Genomic DNA, 21,193 nt, shown 5'->3' on the forward strand with positions numbered 1-21,193 from the left:
CCTGGACCAGACCCTGGGGACGCAGGCTCGAGCAGGGGGAGACAGGGCTGTGAGACAGAATCCCAGGGGAGTGGCGAAAAGCAGAGCACCCAGAGTTGCGTGCACTGAGCGCAGAGGACAGTCTGTTGACTCTGATCCTAGACTCCCCAAGCGGGAAGCAGAAAAAAAAGCTCCAGAATGGAGGAATGCGACAGGGAGCAGGAGCCCCTGCCGGACACTGGCCAGCCGGGCGCCGGCAGGGAGCCGGGCGACGGGGCCCCCCCCGGGGGGGGGTGCCCCTGAGCCTTCGACCTCTGAGCACGGGCAACAAAGCCAAGGCCGTGGGCTGCTTCCTGGGCGGTGCCAACCCCCGCAACAGGCTGGAGCAGTGCGGGAGCCCGCGGAGAACAAAGGGGTGCCACAGGCCAACCTGCTGAGTTCCCAGGACAAGGAGGAAGAAACCAAAGAAGTTCTCAATGTGAAGAAATCCAGTGAGAGCAAAGGATAGTAAAATTACTTAAGAAAGAAGATCTTGAAAAATCAAAGACTAAGTCAGAACTCAACTCACCAGCCAACATTGCAACATATATGCGTTTAAAAAAAAAAAAAAAAAAAAAAGGACAGAATGTTGAAACAGCGGCAACCAGGCCTAGAGTGCCCAGGCACAAGGCAGTGGCAACCGGGCCTGGAGCAGCAACGGCCAGGCCCCAGAGCAGCAGCAGCCAGAACCAGAGCAACAACAGCCAGCACTGGAGCAGCCAGACCTGGGGCAGTGGCAGCCAGGCCTGAGGTGGAGGCAGCCAAGTGCAGGGTGGCCAGTCCAGGAACACCCAGACCCGGAGTGGCCGGGCCCGGGGAAGCCGGGCCCAGAGCAGCCAGGTTGGGAGCAGCCAGGCCCAGAACAGCAGTAGCCAAGCCCGGAGCATCCAGGCTGGGAGCGGCCAGACTCAGAGCGGCCGGGCCTGGGGCAGGCGGGCCCAGAGCAGCCGGGTCTGGTGCGGCCAGGCCCGGAGCAGCAGCTGCCAGGCTGGGAGAGGCCAGGCCTGGAGCAGAAGGGTCGGGTGCGGCCAGGCCCGGAGCAGCAGCTACCAAGTCCAGAGCAACTAGGTCAGGAGCGGCAGTGACCAGACCTGGAGCAGCTGGTTGTTGAACAAACCAGAGCAACAGAGGCCAGGTCCGGAGCAGCCAGGCCCGGAACAGCTCGCTCCTCGCCTGCCCCTGCCCCACGGCTGCTTCTCAGACATGGCTGGAAACTTTTGTGGGAACTTGAGGGTCTGCTGAATCAAGTGATGAAGGCTTAGATCTGGATGTGTTGAGTTAGTATAGGGCTGGGGTGTTGACCTGTGAGTGCCTTGGGTGGGGCCTGGATGAGGCTGATTGACCTATTTGGAAATGTCTTTTGTGTGAAGTGTATCATTGGGCATGTGGAGGTATTATTGATATGAGAAAATGCTAAGTAACTGATTTACTATCTGAAAAGGGATTTACTATCGGGGAAAGGGAGGGAGGAAGAGACTGAACATAAACTGCACCTATGGATGAGGACAATGGGGGATGGGGAGGGGGCGGAGGGTGGGGTGGGAACCTGGTGGAGGGGGGAAGAAATGAGGAACCTTTGTAATAAGATGAACAATAAAGATTGATAAAAAATAAATAAATAAATAAATAAATAAATAAATAAATAAATAATAAAATAAAAATCAAGATTGTGTTTCTAGTCAATATGATGGTTCGTAGGTAAACGAGGTACTCTGAACCTCCAACAGCCACATTAAAATTCCAACCAAACTACAGAACAACCATCATTCAGAGCTTCCTGAAATCTAGTTGAACCGAAGTCCTATAACTAAAATTATGAAGAAGCCACACTGAGATTGCTAAGAATGGCAGAGCTGCGAAACAAAATGAGCTGGTCCCACACTCGCATGTGGTGGTTAAAAATCAGGAGGGATAGCTTTGGCTATGGATGCGTCTTCTCCCCCCCCCCCCCCCCCCCCCCCCCCGCCCCATAAGTGAAGAGACCCAGACCACACTAGAACCCTCAGCCCAGGTCGCAGCGCCAGGAAGAGAAATTCCCGTAACATTTGCCTGTAAAACCAGGGGAGATTGTGGTTAAGTGAGTTGGAGGGCTTGAGGAGTCCCATGCATTCCTCTTGAAGGTCAACACAATGACTTACTCTGACTCACTCTCTCTGAGCTCTAATGCTAGGGCAGTAGCTTGAAAGGCACCAGGGACAAATGGGGAGGCACTGAATTGTCTGGGATCAGGACCAGGGCTGGAGAGGCAATTTTCTCCCAGACAGAAGTCCTAACAGAGACTATTGTTCCTTTGATAAACCCTTTCCCACAGAGCCAGCAGGCAGGTGGTACATCTGAGTTTCCATCAACCTGGATAACACTACCTCCTTTGCCCTGGTGATTCTCTGTGACCCTGCCCCATACAAAGTGCAGGCCTACCAAATCTGTGTCTAATGGTTTTTCCATACAAACAGTGTCTCTTGGATCATACTATAGACTGTCCTAAATTTTCACAACAAGGAGCATCTGGCCTCAGTATGCCCTCGTAACTATTGATAAGTGGCCCCAGGCCTGGCACTAATAACAGCCATCTGCAGATCTCTCTTTAGCTCATGTTAGATGGTCCCAGGAAGGGCACAGGTGGTGGCTGACCTTGGCCTGCCCCTCCTGGGATGTACCAGGCCAGTACACCTTGGTGGACAGCTTTGGACCACACTGTATTATACCCCATCTACCTCCACAAGTGGCATATTGAAGAGGTAGACTGAGCAGGCACAAAAGCCCCCCTGAACTGAATTCTGTTCTGCCAAGTCAGCCACTACACAGCAGCTCCTTCACTATAGTTAGCATCCAGTTCCTATAGTAGGTAACCCTGGGTCATTTCCTCCCAGTGACATGCCAGCAGCAATCAACATTCAACTAAAACAGAAGGGTGTACACAGCCTGCACAAAAAAGGACACATGCTGCATATAGGCACTTTCCCAAGACCAGAAAATGTGGCAGTTTGACCTAAGACATAGAAAGAAGCACAGGGAAGCAGAAAAAAAATGAAGAGACAAATAATTCCCAAATGAAAAAATCTCCAGATAAAGAACTAAATTATTGATAAATGAAGGCAAACAAGCTACCAGATACAAATTTTAAAACAATAGTTATAAGGATGTTCTAGGAACTTAGTGAGAACATCAGCAGCATAATAAAGGGCATGGAAAGCACACACACAAAAAAGTCAAAAGTGAAGAATACACTAACTGAAATAAAGAATAAATTACAGGTAACAAACAATAGAGTAGATAAAGTAGAGGATTGAGTCAGTTATTTGGAAGAGAAAAAAAAGCAGAAAACAACTCATAAGAATAACTCAAAGAAAAAAAAAGAATACAAAAAAAATGAGGATAGTGCAAGGAATATCTGGGACAATATTAAACATAAACATTTGCATCATATGGGTGCCAGAAAGGGAAGAGAGAGAGCAAAAACTTAAAAATTTATTTGAAAAAGTAAAGGCAAAAAACTTCCTTAACCTGAAGAAAATAGTTGTATAAGTCCAGAAAGCACAAGTAATTCCAAACAAGGTGAACCCAAACAGGCTTACACCAAGACACATCATAATTAAAATGCCAAGTTAAATACAAAGAGAATCTTAAAAGCAGTAAATCAAAAGCATTTAGTTACCTCCAAGGAAGCTCCTATATGGCTTCAGATAATTTCTCAACAGACATTTTGCAGGCCAGAAAAGATTGGCACAAAATATTCAAAGTGATGAAAAACAAGACCTATAACTAAGATTACTTTACCCAGCAAAGCTAGCAATTAGAATCCCAAAGGAGAGATAAAGAGCCTCCCAGACAACAAAAACCTAAAGGAATTCATCACCACCAAACCAGTATCACAAGAAGTGTTATTGAGGTGATCACTTCATAAGTTATGTAACTGCCTACTCACTGGGTTATATACCTGAAACTAATATAATGTACATCAACTGTGATTTTTAAAAAAAAAAAAAAGATCAATATATGTGCAATGACTATTATGTAGGGAAAAATAGAACTCTTATAAAGAAGAAAGTTTCAATGATTGAAAGAAACTACCTTAAGTGGATCTTGGAAGAATTCAGATGAATTGAAACGGGCACTAGAATGAGCATTTTACAAAACAGTGCAGGATGTTTCATCTTCCCCCACTAACTTTTCCCTAAATCCTATCATATTAGCCTTCATATCATGCCTTTCAAAGAAGCAACACTTATACTCTGAAAGTAATGTGTATAATCCTATGTAATAAAAGGCCAGCGAATGAACAGCAGAATGACCAGAACGACTGGTCAACCAGCTGCTATAATGCACACTGGTCACCAGGGGGCAGACGCTCAAGGAAGGAGCTGCCCTGGTGGTCAGTGATCTCCCACAGTGGGAATGCTATTTGGCTGATCGGGATGAGCAGGTCCACAGTTGCTCAGCTGATTGGGATGGTGGCACTCCCATGGCAGGCCAATCCCTGCAGACCATGTCCCCCACCAATGCATGGTGCACCAGGCCTCTACTCTATACTAATGAAAGCCTACATGGTCACCATGATGCCCTCATGCCATAACAACCCATCACCAGGAGGCTGCATGCACAGTGGGCATGTGCGAGTGAGTAGGGACTTGACACTGCATGCGCAGTGCACAGATGGGTCCCAGGAGCTCCGCACAGCAACACCAGGGGCGGGTCCCAGTGTTCCGTGTGGAGCTGTGGAGGCAGATCCCAGCAGCTCTAGATGGTGACATCGGGGGCAGGACCTTCAGATCAGGCCTACTGCTTTGGGGCAATCCATCGAAGAGCCCCATAGGAGTAGGTGGGGCCTACCTCTTTGGGGAGATTGATCGCAGGGCTCCCGCACTGTGAGAGGGCACAGGCCAGGCTGGGGAACCCCCCTTGAGTGCACAAGTTTTGTGCACCAGGCTTCTAGTCCTAAATAATAAAAGGCTAATATGCAATTAGACCAAACGGCAGAACAACCAATCAGTATGACGTGCACTGACAACTAGGGGACATGCACAGAACATGGCAGGTGTCAGCTGCAGTGGAATGGTGGAGCATGTGAGTGGGTGCACCAGAGCAAGGCGGGGCACTGGTTGCTGTCATTGGAGCGAGCCTCTGGTGGTTACTGAAAATTCTTTGTTCCTTCGCGTCACAGTCCTACCCAGGGCTCGCATCTGCTGTCACCACTGGTCCTGCTCACACCCACTACCAGCACCAGAGCAGCCACTTGCATCTGCGGCCAGTGCCCAGTGCTGGCCTTCACAGCTCTGCGCCATCAGTGGGTGTGAGTAGCAGCTGTGGATCCTGATTGCCCCTGAGAGTTTCTTTATCTCCCCCTGCTCCTGAGGGGCAATTGGAGCAGCAGCTGCTGCATGCACCCGCCAAAGGCACTGGCCCTGTTCACACCCGCTGCTGATGCCAGCCCCAATGGCTCCACACTGTCAGTGGGTGCAAGTGGGGACAGCACTATCAGCGCATGGGAGTAGAGGCAGTGGGAGTGGGGCTGCTGGCAGACAGACAACTACAGGCCATGGCAGAAGGGACTGGGCGGGGGTGTGGAGGGATGGGCTGAGACCTGCTTCTGTGCCCACTGCAGCCTCACAGCCCACAGTTCCTTTCAAGGTGCACGAATTCATGCACTGGGCCTCTAGTTTATAATAAAACTGATGTGTATTTATCACTTCATGGCATAACACTATTAGAGAGAAATTTAGGAATACATTACAAAGATGTGGTATTCTGAAATTTAAACAGTGTAGTTCAAGTTATAGCCTTAGAGTAACTCTCAATGTGCACAAAAATGATAAATACAGATGCGTTCATTGCAGTACTGTTTGGAATAATAAGCAATGGAAAACAACCAAATTGTTCATCTATTGGGGAAGAAATTTAAAAGTAATCATGTTTTATTCAAACCCTGGGACACAGAGCAGTTAAAAAATAATTATTACCCACCAAAATGGCAAAAATGAAAGAAAAAAAAAACTAATAATATTAGTATTGGCAAGATGTTGAGCAACTTAAACTCTCAGATATTAAAAATGGGAGAGTAAATTGGGACAGCCACTTTAAAAGACTGCTTGGAAGTGTCTACTAATGTTTACACTATGATACAGATAATATAAGGTACAGACACTATGCTGACACAATTAAATACATATCTAATGATATAAAAATTCTACTCCTAGTTACACAAATATGTAAAAGATATGTACAAGAATCTTTAGAGTAGTATTATTCCTAACATCCAAACCAGGAAAACAACCTAAATGCCCCCAAATAAAATGGAAATAAATAAGCAGGGATACTAGGTAGCTCTCAGGATAAACACTTAACTACACAAAATAACATGCAGGAAACTCATAAACTTAATATTCAGAAAGAAATACACACACACACACACACACTCTATATGTTAAATTATTCCATTTATATAAAATTCAAAAATATAATAGACAAAACTATTCTATGTTGTTAGAGGTCAGAATATGGTTTAATGGTAAGGCATTGGAAACGATAATAACTGAAAGTTGGGAAAAGAATGGGAAGCCACTTCTTGAGTTGGGAACTCGTTACACAGATGTGTTCATTCTGTGAAAATTCATTAAGGCGCGAATTTATGATTTTTTCAGTTTTCTAAATGCAACTTCAAAAATCATAAATGTACATCAAGCACTTCAATAAATGCTTACTTATAAGAAAATATGGTCCTAGCTGGTTTTCCTCAGTGGATAGAACTAAAGGGTCCTGGTTTCGATTCTGTTCAAGGGCACATGCCCGGGTTGTGGGATTGATCCCAAGTGTGGAGCGTGCAGAAGGTAGCTCATCAATGATTCTCTCTCATCACTGGTGTTTCTATCTCTCTTCCTCTCCCTTCCTTTCTTAAATCAATAAAAATATATATATATTTTAAAAACACAAAGGAATAAGGTCTATGTGTATCAAAATGAATAAATTTCCTAAATATACTTTTGAAAGAAATATTATTTTTTTCAGAAGAGCAGGTTTCATATGATGCCACTTATATAAATTTTAAAATCACAGAAAACAAAAGTGCAAGAATATAAACAGCACTTTCAGTACAGTAAATATCTCCAGAGAGAAAAAGAGTCAAGATCAGAGCACACAGCTTCTACTATGTTTGTGGCATTGTATTTCTTAAAAAGAGAGTGGGATCTGAAGAAATACAACAATATTGTAAAATAAATATCTTAAAGCTATCACTTGGATTTCTAGAGTAAAGAGAATCTTTAAAATAAACAGCAGTGAAAATATTCCTAACCAATCTGTACATATCCGCAGATTAGCAAATGCTTTTTTATAGCTTCAGTTAACTGAGATGACCAATGGGTGTTTATTTTAGATGAAGAGTTTAGCTGTTGACACATATAATACCTTTCAGACAAACTTAAAAGAGGCTACATATATAGAAACATGATACACTCTTATCTGAAAAAATATATATAATTTAGGCATTTTAAGTTGCACAATAATGAAATCATTAAACAACCAAGAGAGTTCAGCAGAAATGACCCATAGGTCATATCAATGGAGAATATATACCTTCAAAGGGTTACTCTAACACTTGACCCAAGACCACTCCCCTCCTCCTTGGTGTTGCTCCATAGGGCTATCATCAAAATGGGGCTTGTGAGTATTGATAGAGAACTGTCAAGTCTACAAAGCTAGATCATTGCTACACCCATTAAAAACTAGCCCAATCCAGCAGCAGTCAGTCCCCTTGTCCCAGATATCACTTTGGATCATTAATTTGGAAGTGTACTCAGTGGCAACTGAATAAACAGTCCTTCAAAGATATTTGGTGGCTACTGTCTCTCTATTTTGTGTTTAATAAGAAGCTCTTTCTTACCTTGTCTTTAAAACCTGAAGAGGTAAAGAGAAAAGACAAGCAAATATACAATCTGCTTTTATTTTTTAAGTTAATCATTTAAAACCAAGAGGTCAGGCTTTCTTGGTAAACACTTAGCTTAATAGATTGTATCCTTGTATTTAAGCATTCTGCTTCTTTGTTGCCACCTCCCTGTAGTGTCTGAGAACAGCTAATTAGTTTTGAGGTAGTCATTAGCAGTCACAAGACACAAATTCAGATGAGATATTTAGGAGAGATATACAATCTGCTTTTGCTAAAAAGCCTACATCATTATATGAGAGCATGGAACATTACGCCTCATTTTGCTGAATTACTAGTCTACAAAGATTCAAATAAGTCATGAAGACAGCTGTACAAAGCTGGCCCAAGAAACTAGTGTCTTGCTGTTTAGCGAAAACTAAATCACGTGAACCTCAATTTTCCAGAAAGGTTCAAGTCTTACCCTGAATTTTTTGTCTTATTAAAACCGACACATCTCTTTTCAGATATTTAATAAAGATATTATTTTGTTTACCATAGCCCCACACATCTTCTTAAGTTGACCTCTCCACATTTTTTAAAACGCTCCTTAAACAGTAGTGTATCATTCTTTGAATTACACATGGAAGAAAGAAAAAAACTTCTATTGTCTCGTGGAAATTTGTAAAAACAAACAAACAAACAAAAACCCATAAATATTCTTTAGATCTTCTTTTAAGAATTTACAAACATTCCAGGTAAGTTAATATAAAATAATGACATTTTAGATATTTTCATGTGGTGATAGAATCCATATTTCCTAAATTCCAGAATCATATCCCTTTTAGAAAAGTTCCCTCACCTGGAACTTAACAAATAGAATAAATGGCTACATATTGTACATTTCCATATCTAAGGCATACATCTCCATTATAAATACCCCTTGGTTGTGGAGCCATCACGGCGAATGGCGAAAGACTGGTCACCAAGAGGCTGCGTGCACAGCGAAGCACTCACGGGTGGGTGAGGACCTGACTTTGGGTCCCGCCTCCCGCCTCCTGCCCAACGCAGCAGGAGTCAGTTTGGAACCCACCATGACAGCAGATCTGGGTCTCATGCCATATCTCGTGCTGGGTCTCTAGCTGATAATAAATAAGAGTTAAATTTCTAAAAATCTCATCAAGGTTTTAATGAAACATTAATCACACTAATAGAAGACCTGCTGTATTAAAGACAACCAAGTACCTGGAACTGCTAAGAATCTATTGATATATATATATATAAAAGCCCAGCTACCAGAAAGGTGGAATGACCAGAATGACAGAAATGACCTGTGGCTATGGCATGCACTGGGACAACCAACCAGCCTGATCCGGCCCCAAACAGGCCTCTCCCCTAGGTGGCCGGACCCCAATCAGCCCCCAACACCCCGATCAAGGGCAGGGCTGGCCAGCCAATCCCCTACAGTCCCTCCCCAAGTCAAGTCTCCTTCCATCACCATTTATCTCCCAAATATCCTTCACAGGCTCCCTACTCACACTTTTGTACAGGTCCAAAGGCTTTTTTTTTTCTTCTTTTTTTCTTAAACCCTCCACCTCCCCCCTAAATTCCCCCCACCCCCACAAGCTGTCAGCCAGCTCTCTGTCTATGGGTCTGTCTCCTATTTTGCTTGAGAGTTTATTTTGTTCATTAGATTCTAAATATGAGTGAAATCATATGGTACTTGTCTTTCTCTGATGGGTTTATTTCACTGGCATAATACTCCCCAGTCTACCCATGCTGTCACAAAGGGTAAGGCTTTCTTCTTTTGCCTGAGTAGTATTCCAATGTTCCACTACCAGTTTTTAAGTGTCATTTTCTATTAAATTACCTTCGCTCCTTTGTCAAAGATCAGTTGACTGTATTTGTGTAGGCCTATTTCTGGGCTCACTACTGTATTTCAAAGATTTTTCAATCCTTCCATCAATATCATATTGTCGTGATCACTGTAGATTTATAACAATTCTAGAAGTTGAGACATGTCAGTCCTCGGAGTTTGTTCTTCAAAATTTTGTTGGTTATTCTGGGTCTTTTGTCTTTCTGTATAAATTCAAGAATTGGTTTATTAATAATCACAAAATAATTTGACTAGATTTTATTGGAATTGTGTTGAATCTATAGATCAAGTTAAGAAAAATGGACATCATGATCATATTGAGTATACCACTCCATGGACATGGAATATATCTCTACTTATTTAGATTCTCTTTGATTTTCTTTCATGGGAATTTTGTAATTTTCCTAATATTGGTGCTGTCCATACTTTGTTAGATTTACACCTAAGTTGTTGGGTTTTTTTGTGCTAATATAATGGTATTGTATTTTTTTTTTTTTACTTCGAATCCCAGTTGTTCATTGCTGATATAAGGAAAGCAACTGCCTTCTATATATTACCTTTAGTTTCTGCAATTTTTTTTATTTTCCCATTTTTTTATTGATTATGGTATCACATAATTGTCCTCATCCCCCCAATCCCATCTCAAACCCCTCCCTACATATGCCCTCACATCCCCCCCCCCTCCATTGTCCATGGCCACTGGCCAGGCCCAGGAGGTTTCCTTGGTTCCATGCTATCTGAATCAGACAGTTAAATTTTTTCCTTCTGAATCTGTATGTTCTTTATTTCCTTTCCTTATTTTTTTTAAATATATTTTATTGATTTTGTACAGAGAGGAAGAGAAAGTGATAGAGAGTTAGAAACATCGATGAGAGAGAGTCATCGACCAGCTGCCTCTTGCACACCCCCTACTGGGGATATGCCCGCAACCAAGGTACATGCCCTTGACCTGAATCGAACCCGGGACCTTTCAGTCCCCAAGCCTATGCTCTATCCATTGAGCCTAACTGGTTTCGGCTCCTTTCCTTATCTTATCTTTTAGATAGGACTTCTAGTATATTAAGTAGGCAAAAGAGATATCTTTGCCTTGTTCTTGTTGCATAGAAGAAAAGCCTCTAGTTTTTCATCAGTGGCCTTTTATAAAGCAAATATCCATACAGCCACCAGCCCAATGAATAAGCAAAATGTTGCTGAAATACCAGAACTGTAGGAACCTCCACTCCAATTTCTACCATTTACCTACAATTTACCCCTTATCTTTACTATCGTTGTAGACACTATAATTTTGGAACTATATAAAATGAAATAATGTAGTATTATTTTGTATCAAGGTTTTTTATGTTTATGAGATTTGACCACGTTATTGTTGTTATACTTTAGCCATTATATTACTATAGAGCAGAGGGACAGCAAAATTTTCTGTGAATAACAATATTTTCCAATCCTTCAACTTCAAACCAGTAAATGAGAGTTCACTACTAACCTATTGAACTTAAATAACATTTTAAAGCTTATCTCACTCTTAAATAATAAAAATTAAAGTTTTAAATGATTTTTTCATGTCAGTAAACTGAATGAAAATGTTTGTAATCTTTATCTAAGGTGTACAAAGTTCAATAATAGCAAATTTTTGAACTGAACATCTAAGACCCAAGCCAACAACATTTCTTTCTTATGCAGTTTCTGCTAAATTCAAGAATCCTAACTCACAATTATAGATTGACAAGAATGGCCACAGTGTGGTTCCAACAGAATGATCCAAACAATAACATCAAACATGTATCTAGAAATGAAGGATTCTCATTACCATGTTATGGCAGATGCTATGTCAATTCTAACATCACATTCAAAACTTGTATAGATTCATGATTCAATTTGAAGATAACTAGGGGATTTGTATGATTTGATTGCATTCAATTGTAATAAGTATCAATTTTCTACTGAATAATTTGAACTTTTTAAAACAAAAGCTATACTCTATCACTGATATTAGTTGTTAAGCAAAAGTTAGATAGTTGGTACTTTATTTTACCATCTATTTTGAAGGATAGCCTTGCTGGTACTCTTGTTATAGTAATCTTGGTTTCAGATCCTTGCTTTTTATTCACCTTAAATACTTCATGCCATTCACTTCTGGCCTGTAGAATTTCTACGAGAAATCAGCTGATAGCTTTATGGGAGTTCCATTGTAGATAACTGTTTCCTTTTCTCTTGCTGCCTTTAAGATTTTCTCTTTGTCTTTAATATTTGGAACTTTAATTATGATGTGTCTAAGCATAGGCTTATTTGGGTTCCTCTTGCTTGGGATTCTCTGTGCCTCCTGAAATTGTGTGACTTTTTCCTTTACCAGGTTAGAGAAGTTTTCTGCTATTATTTCTTCAAACACGTTCACTATACCTTGATAACTTTCTTTACCTCCTGGTACTCGCATGGAAAAAAAATGTTACATTTGCTGTTGTCTCACAGCTCCCATAAGCTGCCTCCTGCTTTTTGTGGGTTTTTGGTTGTTTTTTTTTTTTTCATTCTGTGATTGAGTGATTTTTTTCTATCCTATCTTCTTGCTGATCTGATCCTCATCTTCCACTAATCTGCTGTATATTTCTTCCACTGTATTCTTTATTAGTGCTATGTCATTCTTTACAGTTACTATATATTTTCTCATGTTGTTGAACATCTTTGCCATAAGTATCCTGAACTCTATGTCTGATAAATTATGATCTCTATTTCATTTAGCTCTTCTTCTGGAGAATTCTCTTGTTCTTTCATTTGGGGCTTGTTTTTTGTTTTGTTTTGATTTGTTTTGTTTTGTTTTTTCTCCATTTGGGCTGCCTGTTTGGGTTTGTGTATGCAGATTGGGTAGATGTGTTACAATTCCCAGTCCTAGTGCAGTTACATTGTCCTACTGCAGGACAATGCCAGATTCTGTTTGCGACTGGCCCTGAGTACCCTGTTTGGAACTATCAGCAATCCACATCTTATGGCTCTCTTTGCTGGGGCTGTGTGTCTTTGGCAAGGACCAAGATATACACCAGAGTCTGCTTTTCCTAGTCCCAGGCCCCAGATTAGATCAGGCAAAGACTCAAAGCCTCCAGATATCCACTTCCACCTGCAGTTTTATTGACATTCAGATTTGATTATCCTCAAACTATCAACCACAGGGTGAGGGGAGAGGTCTTCCAATAGAATAGGTCAACTGCCTTTCCCCAGGCAAAACTACCTGGATGGTAAAGGTTCACCAGAGAAAGATGTCTTCTGCAGTATGAGGGAATGACTCAGCATAGGAGACTGGGGTGGCTGCCCTCCAAGCTCCAGCCCCAGAGTACCAAACCTGGCTTCTGCAACACAGTTTCAGTCCATTCTGTCCTCCTTCTGATGGAGCACAAGGTGAGTGGCTGCACTCAAAATTTTTTGTGTTGGCCTTTTAAAGATGGTGCCTACAATTCCAGCCATCTCTCCCTGGCAGACAGCAACCCTGCTGCTTTTCACAGCCAGATGTTATGTGGTCACCTTTCTCAGTTCTGGCGCTCTGGGCCAGGGAGCCCAGCTTGGGGTTTAGAAAACATGGTTCTCAGAGGGAAGCTTCTAGAGCTGAGTTATCCCTCAGGACCTTCAGCTGCTGTCTGTGGGATCCCAGACAGACCTTTTGCACTTCCTACCAGTCTCTTTGCCTCTCCACTTTTTATCCTTGGTTATCAGGGTTCTCTTTAGCTAGTCTTCAGGTGATTTTTCAGGATAATTTTTTTGTATAACTAGTATTTCTAGTTTGGTCCTGGGAGAGTGTCAGTGTAACTTCCACTTTCTCTGCCTCCATTTCCTCCTAATTTTTAAACAGCAACTGAATTCTGTGTTTCTATATAATAATTAGCACACATCTTTTAAGTTCTTCCTAACAGGACAGGAAATCAGTCTTTCCAATACACTGAGTTGACAAATTTACATATTTTTATAATAGACTATGAATATGAATTCAGTCCAATTCATTTTCACAATGCAAAATTGGAAAAGGACTTAATGACTCTCTCACTGGAAGGTATATTTAAATAGATATGTTAGGACAGTCTTATTCTCAGATATGAAGAAATATGAAAGAAAAAAAAGAACCAATGTGTAGAGCAAAAAAGGATTACGATGGCACATTTGCAGATACTAAATCAAAGAAAGTCACCTCCTTTTCATCAGAATAATCTCAACATTCTTAACATTTCTGCGCCAGAAAGTAAAATTAAAATTAGCCCATTTTGCATTAAACCTTATTATTATAAACCATCACCTTATCATATTAGTTATTAAATATTAACAACACAAAAGGATATATAAAGGTTACCAACCAAAATACTGTATATTTTGTCATCCAGAAAAAAATCCAAATAACATTGTCATCATATATGTTTCTACCAATATCTGAATAGCCACAAAAACTGAGGGATGAAAAATATAGAGTACAGATGACTTACATTTGGAGGGTTAGAGTTTAATTCTCTCTCCCAGGATTGAGGAGTCTTATTCTTTGTACTGACAATGCTCCTTTCTCCAGGGTATTCTTCTACTTCCAGAATAGGTCAGGACAAAGCTTGAACAGACTTCTATTATTTGTTTGATCTAGAGGGAAATTATACTTTTAATCAATTATTACAAAATGCATTAAACTTTTTTTAATGTGTGGGGGTGGAGGCATCTCATTATTTTCTGTTGAATCCAAGGTGAACAGAGACAATAGGAATTGCCATTGTTGAATATTATTAATAAATAAATCAAGTACTTTAAATTAACACCACGAAAAGAAACCCATATCTATCTTCTTTTTCCTTTTTTTCAGCTAAGCAGTACAACATGAGAAAATTAATTATCAAAATCCAAATGACTACAAAAGCCTACTCAAATGTATTTTTTAAAGACTTTAACATAATTTTACAAATCCATGAATTTGAATGGACTGGAAGAGATGATTAGATATCAAATATTTTTACTCATTCATTTTAATGTCTGAAGGCTAAATAATTATGGATGATTAGGAAAGTATGAAGAAAAATCCATTTTTAAATTGTTAATGGAATATAAAAAAAAGAGATGATTTTGAGAGCTTGAGACAGACCAGAAATAGATGTCAAAGGGTATATAAGGCAGGGCAAAAAATCTGAAGTAAGGATTTCAATGATGGAACAAAGGCTGGGGAACTGCTATTCAAACAAGGCATGTTGGTCAAATTAGAATGCATGACATGAGTACATTTGAAATCTGGTTTCATGCCAATTCTTTAACATCAATAAGATGTGAAAATCCAACATGTTCTACCCATAGGAGTACACAGAAATATGATGCATAATTGCCTGACCTTTTGTGGTATGTAAATTCATAATTTTAAGATAATTAATTATATTTTATAAATGTAGTGTTCTAATAATGAATATTTTCTGCCTCATTAAAATGAAATAAGATAAATACCTTAAATGTGTGTCATACCCTCTTTTCTTACCTTAAAGTCATTAATTGCCTCCCATTAAATAATAAATTAGAATGTAGGGGACCATCTGGAGAAAAATGGGAAATAAAATATAGATGTTTTGTGGAAATATGTATGTTAGCACTTTAAAGCCAGTTTATGCTTAAAGTTAAAACTATTGCACTTATGATTATTTTTAAGTGTAGTGGGAAAATAGTAAACAAATTAAGTCAGTCAATATCTATCAGAATAACTAAATACAAGAAAAATATATATGTGGGCACAAGAGCATCTCTTTCTGTCATGAATCTGAACACAAATTGATACTTGTGTGATCCTCTTCAGTTTTGAAGCATTGCAAGCTCTACTTGTAATCCTTTACCTGGTATATATCAAAATTATCTGAAGGTGAAACAAAACACAAATATGACTCTCCAAAATTAAAACTAATGAGGGAGAAAATTCATTCAAGACTAGATCTTCAGATTACATGCAACTGCTATATTTTCTTTTTAAAAGATTCATCAAATCTTGACCCAATTTAACAATCTTAACATTAAAACTTATAAAAATATATATACTTTCTATAGGAATATCTTTATATGGCTTTTCAAACATAGGTAAAACCATTTCTGTGTTCTTTTGTTTGTAGAACACAGAAATGGTTTTACTGTACTTTGGATCAGTGAAGATCAATGCATATTCCTTTAGGGAAGTCTTTTGAACTGACAAAGAATGAATGATTGACATCAGTAACAAATACCTTTTTGTTGTCCTGAATTGACATGTCATTTATAGCAATACCTCTATGCTAATTAATGCCATATATATCTACCAGATGTGTCAGAGAAATACGCTAGACCTTCACAGAATATAGGTTGAATGTAGCTTAAATTACATTATAGATATGGAAATGCATCCTTTGTGATAAAGAACTGACCTCTCTCCCTCTCTTCCCCCTTCTCTTTATACACATGCATGAATACACATATACACACATACACACACATCATGTCGACTATACTTTCCAGGACAGAGAAAAAACAACTTATACATAAAATTAGTGTTACCTTATCTTTTCCATTGATAAAACTTTTCATGAAAAGCAAACTCTACCTTGCAAAGTCCAATTTATACTATAATCCTAAGACTAAAAAATACATTACATACTGTACTAAAATACTACTTGGGGTCTTCAAAAATTACATCATCATCATGATACTTTACCAAATTGCATTGAAATTTTGTCACTGGATTCTGTCAACTATACTGGTATATTATTAACAATGAAAACTATGTATTAATCACCTTCATTTCCTCATTCCTTCGGACAGAAATTGGTATGTAGTGAGTAACAGTTTTTTGTTTTTGGTTTTGTTTTTAATAAACAGTTAAGTTCAGTAAAGTCATCAAAGTCACATTTTTGTCAGTGAATCATATAATAAAAGCCTAATATGCAAATTGTCCCCTAAACAGGGAGTTTGACAGGGGTTTCGACCACTTGCGATGATGTGTGTTGACCACCAGGGGGCAGTGAAGAACATGGCAAGGGTGAGCAATGCTGTGCTGGCTGCAGGCAGCAATGGAAGCACTGCAGGCCCCAATGGGCCCCCTACAAGAATGGGATCACAGTGGGATGGTGGAGCAGGTGAGATGGTGGTGCCAGGTTAAGGTGGGTGCTAGTGGGGACCCAATTGCCCTGCCAATCGCCCCACAGATGGCAACCAACAGTGGCGGTGGGGGATGGGGCCGCTGCCCAGCTCCCAGGCACTGAGGGGGACAGAGCTGGCTCTGATCTATCACCCTGTAGGCAGGATGGTGGAGCAGGTGAGGGGGTGGCACCAGGACACAGCAGGGTGCCAGGCAGGGATGCAGGGAAGCTAGCCTGAGGGCACCAGCTGGGGCAACCCTAACTCCTAGTCATCAGATAAGATAAACTGGTAAAGAATTCATCTCAGTGTCTGACCAATAGGTAGCTCTCAATAAATGTGAAGTACAATTAGGCTGAGCATTCCTCCTGGATTGCATGAGATAGCAGTGATTCATACTTATTTTTTAATGGTAATATTTATTTTTAAATATATATATATATATATATATATATATATATATATATATATATATTTCAGAGATGGATGGAGATATCAATGATGAGAGAATCATTGATCAGCTGCCTCCTGCATTGATTGAGCCCACAACCCAGGCATGTGCCTTTGACCAGAATTGAACGTGAGACTCTTCGGTCTACAGGCTAACGCGCTATCACCTGAGCCAAACCAGCTTGGGCACACTTAATTATTGATAGCTATCCCTGTCCTTCTCAAAAGTGTCCTAGTTTGGATAAAAATTTTACACATTCATCCAAAGTATCATTAATTTATTATTTCTTTTCATCAACAAATTATTTTCTTTTTTATCATTTTCTCTGATGCTGTTACATGACAAAAGTATTTTGGTGGGGTTAGAGTAAACAAGATTTTATTCCTTTTATTTTTAATATATTTTTATTGATTCCAGAGAGGCAGGGTGAGGGAGAGAGAGAAATATCAATGATGGGAGAGAATCACTGATCGGCTGCCTCCTGCACATCCCCTACTGGGGCTCGAGCCCACACCCAGGCATGTGCCCTGACTGGGAATGGAACTATGGCCTCCTCGCTCATAGGTTAACACTCTCCCACTAAGCAATGCCGGCCAGGTGGACATTGTTTTTCCAAACATGTGACCACACAGAAGGTGTGATGCCTAATGGGGCTACTGTTCACGGAAAAGCTTAGGAGATGCTGCCTTCTGGACAACACCCCTCATTACTCCCAGGGCCTGAAGCACCTCATCAGACCCTTTACAAGGTAAACCAAGCCCCAAACTCCCTCAGGGAGGGGTGAGTTATGGGGAACATCCATACAGCAAGATTCCAGGTGACGCCTGAGGAAGGCAGGTGAGAGAACGGAGCTCCTGGAACCCTGAGAACTCACAGGATGCCAGCAAGGCACCTAAACTGGCAGATACAAGAGATGGGGTGAGCCAGCCTGAGTCACCCTCCCAGCTAGGCAAGGTGTTCTCTGAGTTAGAACCATCTTAACATCTCCATAAAAATATATTAACAAGACATCCTACTTTATTTTTTCTACAAAATTTTGGCTCAGTGGATAGAGCTTTGGCCTACGGACTAACGGATCCCTGGTTCGATTCTGGTCAAGGGCGTGTACCTTGGTGTGGGCATATCCCCAGTGGGGAGTATGCAGGAGGTAGCTGATCGATTGATGTTTCTCTCTATCCCTCTCCTTTCATCTCTGTAAAAAAAATCAATAAAATATATATTTTTTAAAATTTTGCATGCTGTTTTAGTGTATTTCATTTTATTTGCACTTTCTAACTGATAAGCAAGAGGCCCTACTACAGTATTCCCCATCATTACCTTTAATATTATTTACTTTGAGTCCTTGACAAAGGCCCCAAATTAATTTATGGAATGGCCTTTCAAAATAGAAAATAAATAAATAAATAAAGTTTTTACAATGTGTGTGTGCGTGTGTGTGTGCGTGTGTGTGTGTGTGTGTGTGTATATATATATATATAGAGAGAGGGGGGGGTATGCTAATTGACCCTCACACCTTCACAAAGATGGAAGTGCCCACAGCCAATAAGGAGAGAATATGCTAATTGACACTCTGCCCACAAAGATGGCAGCATTCACAGCCACAAGATGGCAGCTTCCAGTCCCCTCAGCTCCCCAGCTGCCCAGGGCCAGCCCGAGGTGCAGGCAAGCCTCAAATGATGGCAGCCCAGCCACCCAGGGACACCCAAGGCTCAGGTAACCAGGGTCAGCCAAGGCTTGTGCTACTGTCAGTGGCAGCAGCAGAGGTGTGATGGAGCATTGCCTTCCCCTAATCGCTGGGTCACCTCCCACCCCAGAGGGTTCCCAGACTGTGAGAGGGGGCATGCTGGGCTGAGGTACCTCCAACCAGTGCATGAATTTCCATGCACTGGGCTTCTAATGTGTGTGTGTGTGTGTGTGTGTGTGTGTGTGTGTCTGTGTGTGTGTATGTGTGTGTGTGTGTGTGTGTGTATCCTAGTAGAGTGAACCTAGTGAAATAGAAAATTACTTCAACTCCTGCTGGAGATAAATAGGGCAAAGGCCATCTTTTGAGTTGAATTAAAGGGAATCAATAGCTTCACCTGTGTGGCTCAGTGGTTGAGTGTCGACCCATGCACCAAGAGGTCACTGGCTTGATTCCCCAGTACACATGCCCAGATGGCAGGCAAGATTGCCAGCAGGGGATGTCAGGAGGCAGCTGATCTATGTTTCTCTCTCATCATTGATATTTCTATCTCTCTCTCCCTCTCCCTTCCTCTCTCTAAAAATAAAAATAAAAATAAAAATTTTTAAGTTCCCAGTTAAATCGGGACCATGAGCTTACTTCTGAAATCCTACTCCACCTTCCCTCCAACATTCCACACTCTGTTCCATGCTTCCATGTCTCTGGATCCACTCCATTTATCAGCTTATTTTGTTAATTAGATTCCACACATGGGTGAAATCATGTGATACTTGTCTTTCTCTGACTATCTTATTTCACTTGGCATGATAATCTCTAGGTCCCTCTATCATGTCTCAAAGGGTAATAATTTCTTTTTTTATGGTTGCATAGTATTCCATGGTATAAAATGCACCACAGCTTTTTTATCCACTCATCTACTGATGGGCACTTGGGCTGTTTCCAGATCTTAACTATTGTAAATTGAGCTGCTATGAACATAGGGGTGCATACATTCTTTCTGATTGGTGCTTTGGGTTTCTTATAATTTATTCCTAGAAGTGGGATCACTTGTCAAATGGCAGTTACATATTTAATGTTTTGAGAAAACTCCCTAGTGTTTTCTATAACAGCTCCACTAGTCTACATTCCTACCAACAATGTAGTAGGGTTCCCTTTTCTCCACATCCTCACCAGCATTTGTCATTTGTTGATTTGTGGACAATAACCATTCTGATAAGTGTGAGGTGATACCTCATTGTCATTTTAATTTGCATCTCTCTGATGATCAGGGACTTTGAGTTTTTTTCCTATGTATCTTGGCCTTCTGTATGTCTACTTTAAGAAGTGTCTATTATATTTAGGACTTTTGCTCATTTTTTAATTGGATTGTTTGTCTTCCTTTTGTATGTTATACAAGTTCTTTATATATTTTGGATATTAACCCTTTATCAGATGAATCATTGCCAAATATGATCTCCCATACAGTGGGCTCCTTATGTCTTGTCCATGGTTTCTTTTGCAGTAGTGCCATTTGTTTATTTTCTCCTTAGTTTCATTTGCCCTATGAGATGTATCCACAAACATATTGCTATGAGAGATGTTTGAGATTTTGCTGCGTATGGTTTCTTCTAGGATTTTTATGGTTTCCTAACTTAAAATTAAGTATTTTTTTTCCATTTTGAGTTTATTCTTATGTATGGTGTAAGTTGGTAGTCTAGTTTCATTTGCTTGCATACATCTATCCAATTCTCCCAACAACTTTTATTGAAGAGACTGACTGACTCCATTGTATGCTCTTGCCTTCTTTGTCAAATATTATTTTAGTGTAATGGTTTGCTTTGATTTCTGAGGTCTCTATTTTACTCCATTTATCTATATTCTTGTTCTTGTGCCAGTACCACACTGTTTTGATTATAGTGCCTTTGTAGTACCGTATAACTTGATATCTGGTATTATGATTCCTCCAACTTTGTTCTTCTTTCTCAAGATTGCTACAGCTATTCGGGGTCTTTTTTGGTTCCATATACATTTTTGAGTAATTTTTCTAGATCTGTGAAATATGCTATTGGTATTTCAATAAGGATTGTATTGAATCTGTAGATTTCCTTGGGTAGTATGGACATTTTAATTATGTTAATTCTACTAATCCATAAATACAATATATTTTTACACTTGTTTATATATTTCTATATTTCTTTTTTCAACAACTTTAGTTTTTTTAGTACAAATCTTTTACCTCCTTGG

General features: G+C 40.3%; 1 protein-coding gene across 1 annotated transcript in view; it reads right to left on the bottom strand.

Moving 5' to 3' along the window:
• Window positions 1–21,193, bottom strand: part of FOXP2 (forkhead box P2) — a 601,300-nt gene that overhangs the window by 478,768 nt on the left and 101,339 nt on the right. Inside the window, exon 3 of the mRNA XM_084896207.1 lies at window positions 14,204–14,348. The gene's annotated coding sequence lies outside the window, so the exon portion shown is untranslated. The remainder of the gene's footprint in view (window positions 1–14,203; window positions 14,349–21,193) is intronic.

The sequence above is a fragment of the Pipistrellus hanaki genome (genome assembly GCF_964339955.1).
Source record: "Pipistrellus hanaki genome assembly, chromosome: 10".
NCBI classification, from domain to species: Eukaryota; Metazoa; Chordata; class Mammalia; order Chiroptera; family Vespertilionidae; genus Pipistrellus; species Pipistrellus hanaki.